The 16,242-nt window shown below is 40.9% G+C and overlaps 1 protein-coding gene across 7 annotated transcripts in view; it reads right to left on the reverse strand.

Annotated features, from left to right (window-relative positions):
• zfhx3b (zinc finger homeobox 3b) overlaps nt 1-16,242 on the reverse strand; it is a 331,153-nt gene that overhangs the window by 210,985 nt on the left and 103,926 nt on the right. The window contains exon 1 of one of the 7 annotated variants that reach the window (XM_058089533.2): nt 3,593-3,620. The exons of 5 other annotated variants lie outside the window; for them this stretch is intronic. The gene's annotated coding sequence lies outside the window, so the exon portion shown is untranslated. Of the gene's footprint in view, nt 1-3,076; nt 3,295-3,592; nt 3,621-16,242 lie in introns of those variants that run through there. One more of the 7 variants, XM_058089532.2, reaches the window with a different exon arrangement.

Consider the following 16,242-nt stretch of genomic DNA (forward strand, 5'->3'; position numbering starts at 1 on the left):
AGAAAGTATATATATTTTTTTGTTTTTGTATGTAAATATTCTGAAAATACATAAAATGTGTATATCAATTATATTTGACATAAATGTCATTAACTTTACATATTTTTCAATTATAACTAAATGCACTTCCGAACAAAAAATACTAAGCATGCAATATTTGTCAATGCTTGGATTACTTCCTCTAAGTCGATAAGCGATAACAGCCAACAAAGTCAATCCAGTGCAGTTTGAATGGCCATCCATGTTAAGCTCTTAAAGCAGTCATTAATGCTATATTTCAGGAGCAGAGTTTGGTTTGGCCGAAACCAGACGTTAGTCCGAGTTCAATCACCAGCAGTTTCATGCAGTCATTAAACCGGAGCAGGGCCAGAAGGGAGGGGTGTGTAAGTCACTGGTTGTGTCATGATTCAACTACTAACTGGTTATCAGCTGTCGAATGAGATGCTTTAAAAGGAAATTTAGATCATCAAATTTAGATCAAATTAGTCCCACTGTTTAAGAAAAGAGTGTAAGAAATAAATGTTAACATGACTTTCTCTTCTGCTTCAATTGCATTCCCTAATAACATTATATAAATAACAAATGAATGGTCGAAGATGGTTACATTGGTCCCCCACAAGTCATCTGGGAGTTTAGTGGTTACTGGTGAAAAGTTATAGGTTCAGTATATGTACAAAATTCACTATGGTGCACACCATTCTGTTACTACCTCAATCATCATCTTATTTATTTAACAACCCAATACAATACACTCATATGTGACTTTACGCATCTGTATATTCAGTCATTATTTGCACTATGACCCATTTATCATTGCACTAAAATTAATATATCTGCAATATGTCTGCTCCTGCGCAATACTATGTGTATATTTTTGATATCTTGTATATATCTTGTATATATCTTGTTAAATTGTCTTTTTTACTCTACTTTTATGTACTTTTTTTAACTTGACTACTGCACTGAAAGGAGAAGCGCTCCAATCTTGTTGTACATCTTGTATAATGACAATAAAGGCCATTCCATTCTATTCCACCAAATTTTCACTGCATGTATCATGTGGCGTTATCAAGTGAGAGAGGTCAGAGCTGTGGTTTGCACACAAGAGAAAATGCAAATAAAATAATCAAACAATGACTACTATGCTATAAAATCCATGACCCATAAAAAGTATTTCTGCCAACAGCCTGTGATCATGATGGCTAACGCTCTGAAAAATGAAGTATCCAGGCTGAACTGTGTGAGGCATTTAAGGTCTATACGTGACCCCCTCATCCTCTGAGCTAGCCTCAGCCTTCCAACGAGCACAGGCCAGAGCAGACTGATCCACCTCTTGACGAAAGCAGCACACGCAGGCCAGACTTCTAACAACTCAGAAAGACAAACACATCAAGAGCTGTCAGCTCCTATAACCATGCATCTGCATGACAACCATCAGCCGATACGTACATATGGCAGTACACACTGAGAAAATACTCAAATGAATCTATGCACGTGCAATCCAAGGAAGCTGACACGGGCTTGGGTCAAGGTTTAGGGGAAGAGCTGTGGCTTTGCTAGCTGCTGGATGGAGGATATTAGTAGCGGTGGTAGAACTGATAAATCTACCTCCACAGCAAATAGGACATGACCTATCGTAGGACATATGAAAACTATCACAGAAGATATGGAGAAAAGAGAGGAAATTAAATGAAAAAAAGAGGATGAAGAAGGGAAGCAAGCCTGCTTTCCTGTCTTCCCCCCCTCATCATCCTCACCCGCACCTGGGATCACACACACTCCTCAGTATACAGATTTCATGCAGGTTTGTGCACCTACTTGTCATGCATGCAAACAGATGAAACGCCGCGTGGCTAACACACATGTCAAAGCAGTCTTTTCAATGATAACCTATTCCTTCCTGTGAGGGATTCATGACTTGATCATTTCTGATCTAGATCATTCAAAGACAAGACTCTAAAAATGCGCATGATGCTTTGCTTTAGAGTCACAATATGACAGCTGCAGTAAAGTAAAGAGTTACTCTCATCAGAGTAAAAGATCTTTGACTTGTCAGACACCTGCCATGTTAGCTACGTGATGGACAATTAACACTTGTCATATTCGGATAATTACAAAACTAAGTCAATATTTATTAACACTGTAAGAGTTTTTGTGCAAGGGGAGTTGTGTGTGTGTGTGTGTGTGTGTGTGTGTGTGTGTGTGTAAGACAGTGAATGTGAGGAAGTGAGTGAGTTAGTTCAAATGGATTTCAGGCTGGGAATAAATCACTGTCGCCACAGAAACAGGCCGACAGTTGTGATGGATGGCTGAAATTTTTGTGTTGATGTCTTTAGTATTGCTGACAATTTGTTAGTAGCGGCTTTTTCGCCTTTGCTGCGATCATGTGCCCGAGCCACACATTTAAATACTGGATGTGAACAAAAATGTTTTTTTTTCCTCTTATGCATGGCATAGATTAAAATATACACAATATGAATATATTTTCGCTTCTAGTGCAGCGGTGAAGTCAAAACAGGATGAAAACAATGGACACCATCTTGGGGTGTGTATGTGTGTCACATGTAGGCAGTGACCTCTCTCATTGGGTAGCGTCACCGCATGACACATTGACTCTTTAATAAATACACAAATAATACATCAAGTCAGGCAAAGTGTACTCTGCACCTGATTATGCATGCTCATTTATGTACAGTACATTCATTAGAACACACACCTGTAATTAGCAGTACATACACTCCTTTCCATTGTACTTTACACCTAACACACATTATGTAATACCACTGTGCTGACTTCACTTTGCATAAAGTTATACACACACTAGTACATCAGACACACAGACACACAAAAACTTCAGAGTCGGGCCACTAAGTTAACACCGCCACACTGGCACCCCCTCCCCACTGCACATTGGTCCAGTGTTCCCATCTGCACTCATCTGGCAGCCTCAAGTCAGAGCACACTTGCCACAAACTTAAAGAATCAATACTGTCTCCAGGAGAAAACACAACCTCAGCCGCAGCTCCAAAGTAGACTGACTTCCACACAGCACACATTACAAAAAGGTTTTACTGACCTTACTGTCTCTTTTTCCCCCTCTATGCCGTTACAGTCCCCTCTCTCTTTTTTTTTCCTGTCCTTCTGGTCCTCTACACCTCTAGCCTCAGTAAGTCACACAGGAGCCGCCTCGTGCTCCTGCTCAAGCCCCACGCATCTGTATTAGTCTGATTTCACACTCTGCAGCCGAACCTGCTGTCCTGAAGGGGGACCATGAACATGCTGCTTATTTAGAAGCCGGCGCGCAATACCTGGGCTTGTAGGCAGCTGTTTAAAGCACAAGGCAACATCCAGGGTGCATAATACCCCCTCTTCCTGACACACACACACACACACACACACACACAGAGTCTCTCTCTCTCTCTCGCTCTCTCTCTCTGTCTCTCGCTCCAACACACGTGCACACACTCACTAGCCGGCTGCTTGCATGCCTGGCTCACAAGGCAGTACACACACACACACACACACACACACATACACAAATAGACAAACTGAAATGGACACACAAGCAGCAGTCTATCAGAGGTGTCTCTACCTGAGCTGGGACAGTGGGCAGTGTGAGAACACACACACACACAGCAACACTTGAGATGGGCTGGCCGCTCCGTCCCGTCTCCTTCTCTTTCTCAAAGTGTTTAGAAGACAATTTCAACAAGGGATTGCTCCCAATCTACTAGGGTGATCCACATGGATGAGTTATAATATGCTTGCCACTCTCTCCCTCTCCTGCCCCTCCATCTTCTTCTACTCCCTCTCTCTTCTTCTCTTTCTCACTCTTTGGCGCTATAAGGCTCGTTGTTTGGGTCGTCGCTGGACTCCCTCCACTCCCCATCCATGATTCAATATTTCACTTTCCCTGGGTGTGCAAGTGATGGGGGCCAAAGACTGACTTCACCTGAATGTGTATTAGTGATATACATTATTTATTACAAAGCTGCATTCATTTTTTTTCTCATGCCAGTAAAGGGGGTGGGGTGGCTTGTGGGGGGGTAGCAGGGACAGTAGTGGTGGCTGCATCAGCAACGAAGGGGTGTATTAGTGATATGTCAGCTTGTGGGTGGAGGGAGCAGGGATCAGAATTCGGCATAGTAGGGTTCTGAGGGGAGGTGGGGAAAACACATAGAGTATGATTTTTAATGCATTTATTTATTCAGAGACTGGGATTGCCTTATCATCCAGGGTGATACTTGAGGGCATCACTGCTGGCTTCTCAAAGCCAGCCCAAATCACAGCGCCATTCATTTTTTTCATCACAATGACTTCAATTTATTACAATTTGTGTGTGGGGTGTGTGTGTGTGTGTGTGTGTGTGTGTGAAGGACAGCGAAATAAGAAAAATAAAAATAGATAGAATAAGAAGAATAAGAAACTGCTGCAGTACTGTAACAAAGAGAGTGCATTATTTTCCAGACCAGATCACTGGTCAAAACATCATAATCCAAATGAGACATGAAATAATGAATATTGTTTCAAACATTATTGCATCTGGAATTTAAAAAAAAACACTCATCTTCATCACCTACAAAGACAGTTATTATTGTAATCATTTCACAAAAGTTAATTTTGCGACATCTTAATCATTTATCTTAATCATTTTTATCACATGAGATTCATTATTCACAACCATTCAAGACATTATCTGCTTCAATTAAAAAAGTTTGAATTCAGACTTTTAGGGTTTTTTAAAAAATGTACCAGGTTAATTTGTATCATAAAATACTATAACCTTTCTTTCATTTAATTATTAATGTAGCAGTTAATTAAATAAGTTTTAGAGTACACTGTTGTATAATGAAAATGAAGAAACATGGCGGGTTGAAAAGAATTCAGGTCCATCCAGTCCCGGTTGACTACAAAGTTGCATCCAGAGGGCAACGGATCATTGGCTACCTTTTACATGCAGTCAAATATTAGAATATTAACAATAACCGGGTTGCGCACGCCCATGTAAACACCAATAGGCTTTTTGAAAAACCCTAATATGCTCATATTCCGCTTTTTAAAATGAATATTACCCCTGGGATACTGATTTTCTAACCTGAATATTGGGCATGGGATATCCCCATCGAAAGGAATATTGATTTGTATTCTGGGCATGTTCCATTCGAAAGGAATCTTGGGTCTTTGACAGGAAGTATTGAATTTGAAAACATGTCGGCACGCAAAACTGCACATTTTTGGAGCAAAAAGGATACTAACCATCTCATTAATGTGGTGAAAGACGGAAAAATGTTTTTATCCTTTATAGACCGTCAATAGACGCCTTGCTGGTGTTGTTTTTGTATACAGGAAGGAGAAGCGTTCTCCGTGTGTCAAGTGTCCATGATGTTGGAATAGCCGTTTTTGACCATAAAAAGGTTTCCATGTGGATAGAGCCTTAGTGCAAGCAAGTCAAAAGGCTTTGGGGTCATGACTAAAGACCCAGAAAGACATTTAAAACAACATGATATGACCTCAAAACCAGTTGTGCTGTTTTGCAGGAAATCATTAAAAAAGTTAGAATTTCTGTTAAATGTGTACTAATAACTATATCCCAGCTACGCATTGATCGTGACAGAAAACTGTATTTAATTAAAATATTACATTTGGCCCCAGCAATGGTATATTTTGGTATATTTTTCTGTCTCTGCATTTTTGTCTTTTCCACTCAGGATTCCCAACAGTCAAGGAATGTTTTGTATCTGTGCGTGGGACCGACAATGGACATCTCTAATTGCCGGGTGTTCACTGGCCTGGAATCACACCCGCAGCATGTGCACAAAAGACACCAGTGTGTACTACTACGTCGACACTGATTTTGAGTCAGTGCATAGCATTTTTATAAAATATACTATATAATCGTCTAAAACTCAATATCCACTCGTCTAATTCCTCAAACGCCACAACTTAATTTCAAAACTCAAGATTCAAGCACAAGCTATGATTTGCTATGCGATAATCCACCATGCAGCCTTTCCCAAACACAGGTTTCCATCAGTGTGTCAATCCCAATGTTGGAGAGCAACTTGGTCCTCAGCCAAAGGACGCCCATCCATTCTACCTGCAAAAGGAAATGATGTGGCCCAGGGCCCAGCCAGCCTATTCTATCACCACCATTAGATCTTAAGCAGAACTGGAAAATGACTCTGGTGGCATTAACAGTTCATCGCCATCATTTTAATAATATCATAATGATGGGAATGTTATTTTGAAAAGCATTTATATAACATATATATATAATTTATATAACTCTTAAATTGAGAGGAGGTGGATGAATGGAGAGGAAAGCGATAGCTTATGAGATGGGGACGCACGCATATAGAACCAGCTGTCATATACGCCGTCCCTTTACCTGTGCAGGTTACAGATAGAGGAGCTGTAAAAATTGTGTAAAAAGGCTAATATGTTAAGTCAACTAAAAACCCATGAGTGATTGGACACCGAACCTTCACCTGGTCCCTCCATGATGACACACATCAAACACCCCCGTCAAAGTTGTGTCCATTCTGTTCCTGACACCGTCAAAAATCATTAACCATAACTGTAGTTACAATCCTCTTTCTCTTTTTGTTTTTTTTTGTGACTTTAGATGTTCCTGAACGACATTATTATGTTTTATTAATATCTCTGAATTATTACTCATTTTCCCTCTTAGAATTGAGTGCTTTAATCCACATGTGAAGTACGTACTCATCAAGGCTGTTGAGGGAAATCAGTGTGGAAGGATACATTACATCTGCAAAAATGCAAAGGATGAATTAAATATATATGGCAATACTGAAATATTAACTTTTTAATTTTAAAAAGATAATTTGCCTTCAAGAAAACGTTGGTTCATTTCTTTTGTGAGCCTAATTTGTTATTGAAAAAAAATCATCTGTGGCTATATTATAGTGAGTATTTCCACTATAATATTTAACCTTGTGAGTTAATTTTTATATTTAAAATACGCTGTAAAAATTCATGTCCGATATGCTATCAGATGTTAGATTTGACAGTGAAAGGGGGGGAACAACAAAATCTAAATGCTTCCAAGCAAGATAGTTTCAACCACCTCTCCTTCATGTTATTTTTCTTTTTTCACAATAGTGAACCGTAATTCCCATGATCACCCTTGAAAGCACGACCTTGTGCTGTGTGACGGGGAGATAGCTGCAGCATGAAGACAGGACGCCACTTATCATCAAGGGACGAGGTGGCTGTTTAATTTCACACCACCAGTGGCTAAAACCCCTGTTAGTGTTGAGCATCACAATGGCGGCTACACTGGGGGAGCAGATGTCCCAGCGAGGGGGTGTAAAGAGGGGAGGGGTGGAGGGTGGGGAGGTTAGGTTGGGAGAAGGACAGGAGGCAGTGGTGTGGTTTGCGGGGGTTGTGAGTGCTGGTAAAATGTGTGTGAGTGGTTACACTGTCACCGTGTATCGTACTCAGAACAGTCTGACCCTGAGGGCATGGCAAGAAAAAAAAAAGCACCTCTCTCTTTATAATGCACAGTAAACACGGTATTGCCACCCGGGTGTAGTGGTTCGAAGTAAAAGTAGCGCAATGACATTAAATGTACTGCTTAAAGTCTCACCGGAGCAAAGGTGTTGAAATGGCGGCCGATGCGATGGTGCTATAGCACAGAGGCCAACATTAGCGAGAGGCCAATTGCTTTGTGAGGAGCTAGCCATTGTCTGCAGTGATGAACTTGAGCTCTGGCCTCCAACCCAAGGGTCTTTTTTGTCTCATCCTGAGTGCCCCCTGCTACCCAATTGCAACCCCTCCCTCATGCATCACACGCACACACACACACATGACCATGGGCGAACATAAAACACCCCCTTAAAGTGAGGGTGGAACAGTGACCAGCACCTCCCTGCACAGCTGAATATCAAATACAGTGATAATGAGGAGCCCAAGAAAATGGTTTCCCTCTCAAACATGGCTGCATGCAAACAGTAAGTAAGCAGTACGCAGTAAGAAGAAGGTCACCTCTCATACCCCAACCCCCACCTATGATGGCACCTTCATTTTCTGTATATCTCTCTTGCAAATGTCTTCTTTTGGATCCCTTTTTTTCCCCTTCACTCAATTCAGTATGCAGATGTAAAGGCCTATTATTGAAGAGACAAATGATGGGGTAGATGAGAAGAGACATGTGGCTGCATCTGACTGATGAGAAAATTACAAGAGTGAAAGGCAGCTCTCCAACAGCACACTTTTGATGGAAGGTAATAAAAATAGGAAAATAGAAAAATACAAATAACGGTGACCCTGCCCCTGTTATGCGCAACTCAGCAAGAAAATGCAAACCTGACTGCTGTTCTTGTCCCCTCTGAGAGCTCCAGCCTGCTCATACTGTATATATTCACCGCCCCCCCTCCTCCAAACACTCGCCCCCTGCCTCACCACTGTCATTTTTCTATATTCTACCCATCAGTGAGTGATGCACCGAACATTTGAAATTCATTTAGACTGCTTGATTTCTATTTTTTTTAAATATCAGAACATCATGTTAAAGAAAATAAATGTTTATTCAGTGGAGTAGGGAGCTCTGGTCTACGGAAGGGTGGAGGCAGGGGGGTGCGGCGCCCATGCTAAATCAGTAAATCACTCCATCTGGAAGATGAACGGCATGTTTTGGAGTTCATTGCCTTTCGTTTCAGCCGAGTGGCCAGTGCGACGGCGGTGACGGCGGGCCCAGCAGGCTGGAGCGAAGGGTGATGTGGAGGGTTCCAGGGTGAGATAATGAAGCAGGGAGCAGCCATGTTTGGCTCACATTGTATGCGATGCTGCAAAACATAGCTCATAGCACGTTCTGATGACTTCTTTATGCAAAGTAACAAAAGTGGACTTGGGGTATAGACACTTACAATTCTAAAGACCACAATGTATCCCACGAGGCACCCTATGCTGTATGAAAAAGGTGTTGAATAATCCATTTCCAATAATAACATTGGATTAAATGACGTTTCATTACATGGCCCTCAGTGGAAAACGTTTGGACAATCCTGAACTATATCAAACATAATATGAAAGATTGTCGATAGTGGCCTTCTTCTGGCCTGCATCAGGGAACATTAGTTCACATTTAAATAAGTTGATCAAAGAATTAACCAGCTTGGACCATGGCTTTTACAATGTAAATAAATGTCATTTAATTGATACATGGAGGCCATACATGTTAGAAAACAAAGCGTTACCAAGCTCCATACATGCTGGTGGACAGGCCTAAATTAAATATCCTCCAAATCCATTAGGCTAAACATCCAGAGGAAAGGATTTGTCTCACCACAGAAAAATGACGGTAAACGCAGCCAATCATGACTCAATCAATTATGCATGAATTATATTTTTCTTGGTCTGTGGAAAATGTCTTATGTTAATTCCCCTTTGTATCCAATGTCCATTACATTAGAAGGACACATTCATATGATCCAAATTGGTGTTTGCCCGACAATTCATCAGTGTCTTGCTGCCAGACGGGATAAAAACACTTGTTAGTTCTCCATAACCGTTCATACAGCTATCAAATATATTCAAAGACAATTTCCTTGAGAATAAGAATGTTTTTTTTTTTCTAAAATGTAAATGTGTGTTAAAGACCAGTTTGTATGGTAGTATTTCACATAGCTGACCTTTATGCTTCTGATAATGTTGTTGCACAATTTACATTAATTAACATCTAGGTGCTGTAAAATTGGGCTACTGACAGCCCGGCAACTGACCAAGTGATTGGCAGTGGAGGGCACTGACCTGACCTATCTCCAGCCTGTTGAGCCACTGAAGAGCATATTCCCAGAGGTCCACACTGTGGTCTCGACCCCTGATAATAACCTTTGTCTGGCCATGAGGGTAACAGTCAGGTATTGGCAGACTGCAACGACCAGTGTCAGTGAAGTGCCAATAATTGGTCAGTGAGTAAATAATAAGTAACCCAGTGGCCTCTGTTAAGTGACTGTTCAAATTGCAAATACTGCCATTGCTATTGGTAGACTATTGGTAGACTTGTACAACTAAGCTCCAGTGCAACATCTGTATTAAAATGTTGGCACTTATGAACATAATAACGGTGTTTGTTCATTACTGTGTAATGCAAGTGTTATTTTAAATTATAATACGCAGAGCTCTGTGCACACACACACACACAATATTCAACCAACATGAAATATAATCAAGCAAAATCACACACGTGCAAAAAGTCCTCTTGCTCTCTGCTGTACAGTAGCTGTTCTGACGCATCCCTTCTTACATTACATGCAACACAATCCACCCTTACACACTAATTTGTTTTCTTTGCCTTTTTTTTCAACTGTGTGTAACCCGACCTCGAATATGTACAAATTTAATAGAGCTAATAGAATCATTATCAAATTCAGATCAATATAAATTTAGCCTCGGTATCCTTACAATGCACAGCAATACTGAAACACAACACTGGCTGTGTGTCGTTCATTCTTCACTCTTCGAGTGGTGCTTTGCTGCTATCAGACAAGGATTACCAGACAGGCACATTACAGCTAATAAGACACACCCAAAACAGCCTTTATTAATGCATGAGGCTGTGTTGGGCCTAGAGAAACTTTCACAAGGAGGTAGTCATCACTGTATCAGACAACAATTGAAAGACAATTGCCATAATCAAATCAGTTTTTTGCCCACATTTCTTTGAAAAGTCAGCTTTTTGATTCATGTTTACCGTAATATCTGATGGGCGGAACCAAGAGTATTTATGTATGGGGAATGCAGTGTCCAGTCTGTCTGTCAATTATACAGACAGTTCCATACAGTTCTCACACATTGTTTACTTAAACAATGTCAAGTTTCCTCATGTGATAAAAATCAATATTCTGGATGGCTTCCAGCACATAAATAATCCATGGAGAAACCTGTTCAGTTTGACTGTTATCGCCTAATCTGGATTTTGACATAGCCTGTCACACTATGAGGTGTGAACATAGTTAGAGAAATTGTGAATGATGCATGTGACTGAGTTTTATTGAGGTGGTCAGAGACGAGCGTTAGTTCCCCATAGACAGCCTGCAGGTGGACAGCAGGGAGTAGCTTTGCAGGATCTCACGCTTCTTCATAGAGAGGGAAGAGGGGCACTGGGGGGAGAAGATGGAGAGAGAACGAGCGATGGAGAGACTACTACAAATTTATGAGCTACTTAAGGTCAGTTCCTGGGGTTTGTGTGGGATTCAAAGATGATTAATGCAACTGTATTTATATCTATACTATACAAAACCCATTCCCAAACAATTGCATGAAGAGTTGACCGCTTTAGGTCAAAGATCAAATAACCAAACAAGTTCGTAAATACACAGGACTTGATGGAAAATGTCCTTTGTGATGGTAATCACGTGAGGCGGGGATTCAGCCATGGGAAGGATGTACATTTTGGGACACATCATAGTGACACCCTCATTGAACGCAGCCAACTACAGTGTGCATCATCAGTAAACGAGTGCCTGGAAGGTGGGGGAGCAATGAGATCCCGACCTTGGACCAAAAACTGTCCCGCCCACCGTGTTGTCAATCAGGGTAAAGGGTGGGCACCCTTTTTCATTGGTGTTTTGATAATAGGCCTACTGACAGGCCCAGAAACACCTACCCGATGGTAGAGGAAGCCACAAATCACAACATCTTACTTCAGCTGAATATACCTTGACCTTCCTTCCTTGTTGTTGTTCATCTTCTGCCAGAACTGTGTAGCGCACTCTCTTTCATTTATAGGCTCTCTGGTGGAGTCCTCTCATAGAACTGGGAGCTCTATGATGCTGACCACGTTAATGAACCGGACCATAGCACCAAGTCTGGCCTGAGGATGGTGGTTGCAATCTCTGGGGGAAGCTTGCCGTCCAGCTTTTGGTTTGGTCGGGAGATGGCTCAAGGATTGTGTTCCCCTTGCTCTCAAGGCCTGCTCCCAGACTACTTGGGCACCTGATTTGTGCCTCCAGGTATAGCTGCCTTGTAGCCGCAATACCACAGGTGAAGGTTTTTTGGGGGATGGAAGCACATCATATTTAGCTCTTATGCTGAAACTGATGTTGCTTGCTTCCATTTCCCAGAGCTGCCTCACAGTGAACCGGTGTTGGAAAAAAAACATTCAGAGTCATCCCAAACCTTTTTCAGGGTTCACTTCCAAATGCGCAAACCCCATTATCTGAAATATTTGCCATGGTTTAACAGGATAATACAGCATTCTAACAACTTTATAGGTGATAATCTGATACAAGTTGATGAATAAGATTTGGTTTCTAACAATTAACTACGGACATTTGCATTTGCTCTCCGCTGCAGGAGCATTCTAATCAACTTCAAAAGTCAAAGATCACGTCTGGACAGACATATTCCAAACTGGCCTCAGCAAATGCAGAAGAACAGCTGCTCTGTGTGTGTCACACAAAGCTGTCCCCTCAGAGACCCTCACAGCTCCCAAGACCCTGGGAACGACTCAATGTCAAGGGCAGCATCCACAGTGATTTTAAGCACACGTTCCTCTGATACTGTACCAAAAGGTATAACAAAAATTTAGCAAAAATACAATACAGTCATCCCTTGCCACTTCTGACCACAATCTGACCACATTTTACAACTAAACACAGTATGGTTAAAAGCTAAATGACTTCAAGGAAAGTCTGTTGGAGCTAAGAGGAAAGGTTATGGACAGGCCTTGTTGATCTGTTAACACAAGACTAATCACGTTGCACATTAAACATGAGAGCTCTGACCACCCCTAAATACTTTCACTTGCAGTCCTTGGCAGTCTGACAGTACGCTTTAAAGGAAGCATCAAATGAAGTCAATAGATGGATCAATAGCCATGGATGTCTAAGCTTGCCCTTCAGCAAATAACCACCACCGTACAGATCCTCCTAACCTTAGCTCTGGTCTGCGTTCTGCATTGCTGAGGGACACTTGATGTACTGACATCAGCTTCCTGAAGACATCACCTCTAGCACGCTATAGTTCTTCTCTCTAATGTGTGGCCGATGTGCACCTGCTGGGACCAGGGTTGTACATGACCATCAATCACTCAGTAGGATTAATTGTTTTTTAAAAACGCATTTTGGCAAGTAAGCTGATATATACCGATATTTCAAATAGAACACCATGTTGTTCTCTTTTAACGTAGCTGTATTGTGTGTCGCCTTAATTACATTCTTCCCAATCAGAGCTTAAGTGTAACCTTGTGGCCCCCGCCCGCTCTCACTGACATCCCCTTCCTCCCAGAGACAAGAGTGAAGTGCAGTGCACCATCCTGAGGTCCACATTTCTCCGGGGGCAGTAAACATATCTAAAGGACAAGAGATGTATACATTATGCATATGGGACACAACAGTAGGAGATTTAAGAAGCAAGTTGCTGGGTCAGCACCGAAAATGCAAGCAGATCAAGGAAACAAACAGGGCAGCAGAGTTCTCCTTATACAGAGGTGGGCACGGTCTATTGACCCAAATGTAATTGCTTTACACATATTCCCTCAAATATACGCCTCTCATCTATGATCACTGAAAAAAGGCAGATTTAGTGCACATTTATTTGTACAGTTACATCAAAATGAAAACAATGTGACACCTGGCTATATGAATTTAATTTTTTTCCTTTTTTTTTACATTTTTATAAAAAGTAATGTCCAAAAATAATGTTTTTAATTAATCAATTAACATTCACATTTGAATAAATTATGCCTGAAGTTATTTGGTTTGGGGCAGGAAAATAAAAATTTTTTTAATGGAAACAATTTTGAAACTACTGAATATCGTAAGCATTACCCTTTACTCTAGCCAGACAGAAGATAATAAACAATTACTTTAACTCAATATTGGCCTGCATATGCAAAACACAGGCCTTAAAATGCAAGATATATATTATGTATACTGCACGAACTACAGTGAATCCTATGATATTACTAATGTTTCAATATTATGGTTGTTGTTTGGTTGCATAACATTAAAATAAAATGTACTTAAATTGGGATAAAAGATGTGCTTTATTGATTTAATGACATGCAATTTTAAAACTCAAGACAATGCATGTTGAAATAGTTATTAATGGTTGTTTATGAGGCTGGTGGGTTGTAGAAAGTCAACTATTTTGCAGCATTTCATCGTTTCATAAAAAAAGCAATAGTCTATGTGTGTTTAATCATTGCTTGTGTTACAGCTGACTTTAAATATGATACTAAATGACTCCAGTCTATGATAAAAGTAGCGTTACAAGCATATTATGAAAATAACATTTACTGTATACATAAAACATCCCTGTGCTTGTCCTTTCGCCTGACACTGGTGCAGCTCTTAAAGATACCTCCTCCAGGCGATAGAGATAAACAGGGGAAGTCTGGGAGGTAACCAGCATCCACACACAGCTATTTTCCATCCTCTGTAATCACATGATCAGGGTGTCAGCATCACATCCTTGCAGCAGAGGGAGGGGCTTAAAACAGCATGCGGCTCACCGCCATTTTGTATGGCTACCTGGCTGCTTTTCTGTGTGAGTACCTTGCTCATTTGTTTACCTGTATACAGCTAAGCTTTGCGATGAGGTTTGCATTTAGTTATTTTTTTACATCTTATTGCTAAAAGGAGTTCCGCGGCATATCGGGCCGGAGCTCGCTCGAAATTTCATGTCATCTCTTCCCCTCCATCTGGCTGTGCTGTTGGTGACAGAGCCCTCTCCTCCCCGCCGTCCGCCATGTGAGAGCCTCATATGGTGCAGTCAAATTGCTGTCTGCCTGAACATGCCTCTGTCAGTCCAGACTTCATCAGAGGGATTAAAGAATGGGATCGGGAGTGGGTGGGGGAGAAAAAAAAATCCAAATAAAATGTTGATAGTGGTGTTGTTGCAAGCCCTCACCATGTACCCGCCTCATCTCTCCATCACGGAAAACATGCAATAACAGCAAGCAAAGGGGAGCTGTAGTCATCACAAGGAAATTGCCCACATTAAAAAGCTTAGTTCATTTTAAAAAATGCATGAATTCTTTTTCTAATAAACTAAAAACAAAATGTGTCGCAGTGGGTAGAAAGAAAAAGTACTGTGCAAATGCATGTGCGGAGGTATAGGTTGTCAGAGTCCGAGATTTTGGGAGCAAATGAGAGAGAAGAGTGAAAAGATTGCAGGATATTAAGGAGTAATGGAAGTCACAGCAGGCCCCTGTGACACATTCCCATATGCTTTCATCATGACACTGATCAAGGCACCAAGAAAGGTCCATTACTTGCTTTCATAGTGCTGTTATTACATAGAGAAAGTCACCCTGAAACACCCACATTGGACATGTTGCTTCCCTCTCTCAGTCCTACAGCAAAATGTGCATTTTGATAGCGTACAATATCATTCTCATCTATTATTTTTTTTATAATAATTCTAAAACAAACCGATTAAAACAGAGAGCTGACGATTAAATATATATGAAAGATCATGAAAGACTTCAGCATCTATATCAGTTCTGCATCCGCGCATAAGGATGGGGTTTTTGTAGTGATCCCACTAAATTGAAGTAAATAAGTCTATATTTTGTGTTTTATTCTGGGATTTGCCAGACACAGGGTCTGGCCCTGCATTTGAGACAACAAAAGGCAGACTTGACATCTTGGCCAGCCAGCAGATAATATTTGCTGCTCAGAGACTGGCTTTCTTTTGTTCCTGCTTCTTATAAACCCAAGACACTTGAAATTTAAACTCAGTTCAAAAAATATTATTTGCCACAGGGCAAGGTAAATCTCTTGGCGGGGCCTTTCAAAGGCTTGCCCTGGGTTTGTTTACAATTGATCTTATTTAAAAGTGGATTTTTTTGTTTTACTTTTCAAAGACATACTTTCTTTCATGATCTTTGGGGTCAAAAGGAACAATAAGGGTTTCTTTTCACTTCAAGCAAAGATAGAAAAAGTTACATAATCAGTAGATAATAAGATGGACCGCATTCCCTTTGTCATGTATTTGTATTTGTAAAATTAAGAACACATGCAAGATAACATCTGCCACCGGAGCAAACAGCTTGTGGAAAAATACCCCTGGTGAGCAAGCAAATAAATTCCACTGCCAAAAATGTTTTTTTTTCCTGTGAGCTACTGAAACAACATATGGTACACCTGCACAAGATAATGAGTTCCAGTACAAGAACTGGATCAAACCTTCTGCCTTTACCAAGACAAGTTTTGACCTATTCTTTTCACAATGTGCTTATTATTCTGAATATATACTTATATGTTAAGA

Source organism: Doryrhamphus excisus, linkage group LG13 (genome assembly GCF_037039965.1).
Source record: "Doryrhamphus excisus strain RoL-2023G ecotype Guam linkage group LG13, RoL_Dexc_Guam_v1.1, whole genome shotgun sequence".
In the NCBI taxonomy this organism is placed as follows: domain Eukaryota; kingdom Metazoa; phylum Chordata; class Actinopteri; order Syngnathiformes; family Syngnathidae; genus Doryrhamphus; species Doryrhamphus excisus.